This window comes from Miscanthus floridulus, chromosome 4 (genome assembly GCF_019320115.1).
Source record: "Miscanthus floridulus cultivar M001 chromosome 4, ASM1932011v1, whole genome shotgun sequence".
In the NCBI taxonomy this organism is placed as follows: domain Eukaryota; kingdom Viridiplantae; phylum Streptophyta; class Magnoliopsida; order Poales; family Poaceae; genus Miscanthus; species Miscanthus floridulus.
This window is the reverse complement of record NC_089583.1, coordinates 117,029,008-117,036,059: the sequence shown is the minus strand read 5'-3', so window position 1 is coordinate 117,036,059 and position 7,052 is coordinate 117,029,008. Positions and strand designations below refer to the sequence as shown.

The 7,052-nt window shown below is 40.4% G+C and overlaps 1 long non-coding RNA gene across 1 annotated transcript; it reads left to right on the top strand.

Annotated features, from left to right (window-relative positions):
• The first annotated feature begins 2,501 nt into the window (after positions 1-2,501).
• LOC136550475 (uncharacterized) lies at positions 2,502-3,909 on the top strand. Its single transcript, XR_010782307.1, has 2 exons — positions 2,502-3,105; positions 3,672-3,909. It is a non-coding gene; the product is annotated as an uncharacterized lncRNA (long non-coding RNA).
• Positions 3,910-7,052: the final 3,143 nt, after the last annotated feature.

Below are 7,052 nucleotides of genomic sequence, written 5' to 3'. Positions count from 1 at the left end.
TAGGACATTGGAAAGAATTCAAGGATGGCATATCTAATGAACCCATAGAAGGAGCACTATAAGAAACTTGCTAATCCGTGACGGATTTACAAACCGTCCCTGTCAGACGCAATTCATGACGATCATTTTTTTCCGTCATGGATATGCACCAATGGATATTCCCGACACGCTAACTCATGACGGTTTTATCCAGATCGTCACAGTGTATGATTTTAAATTCGTCGTACTCTAGTTAGCCCAAAACAATAGGCCCGCTATCAATATTTAGTGCAAAGAAAAATAAAAAATGTGATTGCAAAAAGAATCAAACATAAAAGATGATTTGTTAAATTATTTGAACTAAATAATTTTGTTACTTTGTTGTATGTATATGGTGCATATGGCAAAATTAAAAATATTCTGCATATATACGGTGCGGAAGGGGAAAATCCTTGGGAACACAAAAATTCCACGGCACACAGAATGTGAACCGAGCACCTACTGCAGACTATCGACGTCTTACCACTGAGCTATTGGTTCTATATTACTAAATGTGCAATTGAATACTTTTATTTGTTTTATGCTCATGTGTGCTTTTTTTTTTTTTTGCGACAAGTTGTGTGTTGTAGGATTCTGTGTTCCTTTTCTTGTGTATATGTACGAGTAAGTTTTCCTAAATCGAACCAAAAAATCAATTTGGCATTATAAAACAAAGACTTTCCTAAATCGAACCAAAAAATCAATTTGGCATAATAAAAACAAAGCCAGTGTGGGGTTTGAACCTGGCACCAATCAAATCAGCCCATCCGGCCTTACCACGGTGCTATTAAATCGTTTCAGTTCACTGCGATTATTATTTTCTTTTGTTCGTGTAGATTTTCCTTAGCAACCTTCTCAGGCAAGACGCAAGAGTTCATTCACGGACTTTACTTCGGCTCACGCAGAAGCCAGTACCGACGATGACGAGATCTGGTAGGGCGGCCGTCGAAGCGCGGGAGCTAGAACTCCGACCCCTTGCTAGTCTCCGACGTGCTGCTGCCCCTGGACTTTCCCCTCCTCTTCCTGCTGCTTGTCCTTGCCATCGTCCGGCCCGGGGAGGACGGCAGAAAAGCCGGTCAGGTCGAGCTCTGGCCTCTGGGAGCTTGTCGATGGCGAATGCGGCCAGTCCTTGCCCCCTCACGGCGCCTCCGCGGCCACGCTTGGCGCCCTGCTCCCTCCTGCGACCGCCATATACACGAAGAACGACGTGAATCGGGCGTGGCCGGCCATGTCTATCAGCTCTGTGTCAAGAGAATGTGAACAAAAGCTTTTTCTCTTTTTAATCTGGAACAAGCATTTGTAGTCTTTCTCCCTCGTGCTGACTCTAAATGATGCGTTTCTTTTTTCTACTTTTTTTCTAAAATCATGATCTACTAAATGACAACATTTGTTTGGATTCAATTGTTGGATTCAATTTTCGAAACCAATTTTCTATTTTCTGTAGTTTGAATAAATTTTTGTATCCTTATCAAAAGCAATTGCAAATTGAACACTGAGTACCTCCAATAAGATTTCAAGAACATTATAAAATTTATATTTATGCTCATATGTTTCACTCTAGGCCATATCGAGAGATGGATGAAAAAAATCATTTGTTTGCTAGGATAATTCATCCTTCTATCTCCAAATTAACATAAATAATTGTAATAATTCAAAACTTTGATAGGAAATCCTAAAAAATTGCATGACATGTTTGTTGTTGTATAATGTTTCAATAAGAATCTCAAGTGATTTTAAAAAGAGGAACCATACACTATTCACAAACGGTACATCTCCCCCATGTTTATATGAAACTATGTGAGGGATGTATCCATTTGTGAACAATGTGTAGTCCCACTTTGTTAAAATGGATTAATTTTTTTATGGAAAGCTTATACAACCATATTATGCCATCACACCAGTTCTTAGGATTTTTAGACCACTTTATATATTATTGTTTTTTTGTCGAATTCACCAAAATAGTAGTTCGAGTAATATCTAGTAAAACACTTAATTTGCCATCGATTTTCAGCATGTGAGCTCAAATCAAACATGCCTTCTTAAATATTTTTTTTCTATTTTTAGACACTGTTTGATAGGACGTATAGTTTAAGTTGGGGTTATTTTCTAAAAGTGTGTAGTAATTCATTTAGACTATAGAAAGTAGTAAATCAGTTTTAAAATTTTGAAACTTCTATGTAGGGATATATATGTAGTCTATTTTATTTTAAAATATTTTAGGTACATGAATATAATTGAATTGGAATGTTTACTCCATAAGAGCGTCTAATCAGTCGAAAATAAAAAAAACTAAATGGTAATGGGCTCCAATCAAAACTCAGCCTATTTAAGACCTAGCGGTCTGGGCCTGGGCAGCACATTCGTGGCAGGCCTCGTGAACCCGCCAGCCTGCTAAGGCTCGGCGGGATCTGAACCGTTCAATCCTACTGATCGACGGCCATGGTTCAATCCTACTGGTGCCATGGTTACAGCAGCTACTGCTCTTCCCCAAATCCATGAACCCGCCGCCGTCACTTCCTGCTTGGACCCGGCCGTTGCGCCGCTCAGCCCCACCGCGCCCTGCACCGCCCGCGTAGTCTCCGTGTCGTGCCGCACCTCTCGTGCGTCCCAGTGGAGGACCCCTCCGTGCCCTTCGTTTGCCCGTCCGGCGTTGGGCGGAGTCGCGGCTTAGTGTGGAGGTGGCCGGGGAGGTGCCGGCGCGGGGCGGAGTCGCAACTGCGGGGGAAGTGACCGGTGAGGCGATGGCGTGGGGCGGAGGTGGCCGGGGAGCCGCCGGACGTTGTGCGGCGCGTTAGCGGAGTGGCCTCGTCGGCGGGCTCTGGCCGGCTGCGGAGGACGGGCGCCGCCGATGCTCGTGGCGTGGGCGTCAGCTGTTCCCGGGGCGACGAGATCCATGGTGAAGAAGCTCAGATCCGTCGCCCTCAGTTGGGCTTTGTTCTAGCAGGGGCGGTGCGAGCACGGGGAGATCCACGTCTCGTCCGGCGGTGTCTAGGCCTATAGCCACTACGTCGACGGCGACTGCAAGAGCAGGCGCCCCTTTGTGCCCGCCACCGTCGAGTGCTAGCCCGTCTTTGCAGCCATTTCCCCGTAAGCACCCACTCTCCACTCCATTCGTTGGATTAAAAAATTATATTCTGGTCAGTACTTCATCAGATGAACGCCGTATTATATGTGACCACATGCTTGCATGAATGTTGAATCCACTGGAGTAGGATTCTTTCTGGTCCCTTAATGATAAAACGTCCTTTTTTTCTGTCATAGCGATTTGCTTTATGAGATTCACGTGATGCAGACTATGGTGCTGAAGCCCTTTTTTTTTGTTGGCTCATTTATAGGAAATCCATGACTCCTGCTGCATGCAGTACTTGGTCTAATCAACCTGAATGACATTGAGCTGTAACTGCAAACTCGTAAAGTTTTCTAACTGTTAGGCATGCTGGCTTTGTCCATGACTCTATGAGTTTGTTCATTGTCTGTGCCCATGTCTGAATTGAAATGGGTTTGTATTTTGCATTACTTTACTATGCGCCTTCTGTTGTTCTAGCGAATAAATACGATTGTCGTAGCTCTGAATAAATGCTATGTTTTCATGTATGTGACAGATCAAATGGAAGTGACCTATGTATTTACATTTGTGCTGTGTTTTGCTGTAGGGTGACAAATCAAATGGAATTATAGTGCAGTTTGGAGGATGGACAATTGGGGTGTTCAGCAGCTGCTGCCTCTAGCTCAAGCTCTCAAGCGAACACTAATGCAGACATAAATGTTATATATTATGTGAACCAATTCTTGTAATTTGATCTGTTGGATGAAAATATTTATGTGATCTATTGTTGGTTGAAAATGTGAGACTTTGTATTTTATTACTGGATGAAAACTTGATTTATTGCATGTGATGCGTGTTACTGGATGAAAAATCATCTAGAATGATGTCAGCATCCATGTTAGTGTCCATGTCAGCACTGACGTCAGTATCCACGTCAGCGATGATGTCATTGTCCACGTCATTGCTGGCTCAATGTCCACATCAGCATCCATGTTAGTGTAATGATGAGGTGGCTGTATAATCCGTGATGGTTATTTTTCGTCACCGGAAATGGGTTTGGGCTGGGCTAACTAGGCTTCGGGCTATACCATGACGGTTTAAAACTGTCATCGATTGCATTAATCCGTGATGGTTTTGGGTAAACCGTCACGAGAGTCAATCCATGACGGTATCTGAAAGCATCATAGATGCTGTATAGTCACGGTTTTTTGGTGATCCGTGACGGAAATTTGATTCCTCTTATGCTCTTTCTCCTAAAACTCATGATGATCCTAGAAATCCACCAAGACACCCAAAGCATAAGAGTCATGAAGGCCACAAGGAAGATCAAGAAGAGCAACAACAATGGCTGGAGGATATTAAGAACTTATGTGTCGTTGCCATTAAATGGATGGACGAGGCATTGGACAAGATCAACCCGAGAGTCACCAATCCAAGGAAAATCTTAGACAATAAAATGACCAATGAATGTCATAGGCATGGAATAATGGAGACAATGTTTTCGCCTATAGACATTCATGAAGAAACAACCTTGGAGCTTAAAAAGGAAGGTGACATCGATAAGCATGTAAGTTATTTCATGAACACCTCATCAAATCCATGCTCACATGAGAAATCTCCTGAATCAATTCTCTCCAACTTTGCCACACACAGATCTTCAACCCCTCATACTCCCTGTTTATAAGACTTTGAAAGGGTGATTGTAGATGCATATGTTTATCATAAATATTACAAATCTCGTTGGCAGGAAACTTGAGATAGGCACCCAAAGGTTGGTGTTGGAGGGGAAACCACTTCACCAATTAGAAACATAATTTAAAAGTTTTCCAAGGACGAGCTTCTGTCCAAAAATAAGCACTTTCATGAAATAATGAGTTTTTATATTTTGCTGAAATGCCTTTGTGAAATGAGTATAGAAATATAATTGTGAAAATACCCCTTTGGGTATTTTTGTCACTAACTATTTTAGGTTTGAAGCAAAATGGATGAAGGATGATGACGCAAGGTGTGTCCCACCAATTATCATGCAACATTTAATCACATCCATCCAAACTTGATTTTGCATTTGCAAAATTCAAGTATGAGGGATGAACTTCTCTGAAAATCCTATGCCATGTTGCTAATTTTGGTTGTCTCTACCTTTAAGCCATGCTCCATTTACTAAATAACAATTATGCTCTTTCATCTCTATTTGAATAAATCTCTATAACGCTTTTCATGCTACCTTTGTTTACTACAGTATGATTAAGGTTTGAAGTATGTTCATACATCTTTTAAATTAAGCATGGTGCTTAGTTTAGGGGTGCTGATCTTACTTTCAAAGGCTTTTTAAATTAAACGTGGTGCTTATGTTAAAATGCTTTCCTAGATTAAATTAGACATGGTGTCTAGTTTAATTTTTGAGCCAAGAATGTGCTTTAGTAGATACTTGATATTTTATTGGACTAACCCCTGCAGGAAACTCTCAATTCAGTTTGGGTAAGTCACGAGATAAATTCAAATCAGAGATGAAGCAAGGCACATGAACTCAAATAACTTTGCGCAAAGAAGACACAACTTGTTCAACATGGATGAAAGAACTATATGGGACAAATAGGAAGAAGATGAGTGTCATAAAACACGATCTATAATCAAAGCACTCACTCATAGGAAGTGGACAAGCAAATCAATAGACCCAAAAGTCCTCACCAACAGGAGATCATTTATGGAAGCAAAATCAAGATCTAAGGTATAAAACAATGAATGGGTGAGACGGAAGGTCCAACAAAATGTCAAAGATCAAAGGGCAAAAAGAAAGCATAACAAAAGGATGAGAAAGAAAGGATGCAATCTAGGAAACAAGAAGCTCATGAACAGCTCAAGATGCAAGGCTAGCCGAATAAGGAAAACTTCAAGTAAAAGGGAAGGACCATCACGAGTCATCTTCCCTTCGTCGTATGGTGTCATCACGCTCCAATGACAAAGATAATATGCAAAGGTAAATGGTCATTATTTAAAAAAACTTTTCCTTGATTCTGGTATGCACATAAATAAGAAACAAACATGTTTGAGTTACAACATGCTTGATCCAACCTGATTAACTCAACATGTTTAGTTCCTTAAGCTTGTTCCTAGCACCACTTTTCAGATCTCATGGTCCTAACCAAACAAGCTGAAAAGAGCACATCCTATCTCTAGAAGATGATGGTCGTAATTATGTAAAGATTGATACATTATGTAGAGATAGACAATCATTCCATGAGTTAAGCAATTCAACCCTTTTTGTCAAATGTACTTAATTGCTACATTTATGCTCAATCTTTTGATCTTACCACCCATGTTATAATTGAACAAAACGCATAACATCAACTTCATCTTGTTCCATGTGCCTAAGGTTAGAGAAGAATGAATAAAATTTTGGTTCTATTGGTATTTTCCCACCAACAGAGCCCATGCACTTGATCTCTACCTTGTCTTTATGAGCAGGACACACTTCAAGCAAAGTGTGGGGGGAGTAAGTTGATTCCCTAATTTCTACAAGTGAAGGTTCTGAACTGTCAAACTCAAAACCAAGACGGATTTGGTGAAAGAAGGTGGCATCACCATTTGAGGCACCACTTCAAGAATCCTCGTCTTTAGAGTAAACCAAGGTACTTGATCAATGAACTTCATAAGGAGAAGTCTGGTTCGAAGAACTTATAACACCGAACCCTCACCGAAAGAGCTAGCTTAGGGGAGAAGCACTCTTGTGTATTCAGATAAGTATTCTTTCCGCTTTTGTTTTAGTTTTAGTTTCTTTTAATAGTTAAAAGAATGATGAATGAAAACAAAATAAAAATTTATCTTTGCATTAGTCATTTATAGTATTAATGTGTGATCTAGTAAAATTGGAAAACAAAATAAAAAGGTGTGTCTAGTTTGTTTTAAGTTTAATTTTTAAGAGCTCAATAAAATAAAGTGGACTCTAAATAATCTCATAAATGGAAATGATGAATAGTTGCTCTGTTGT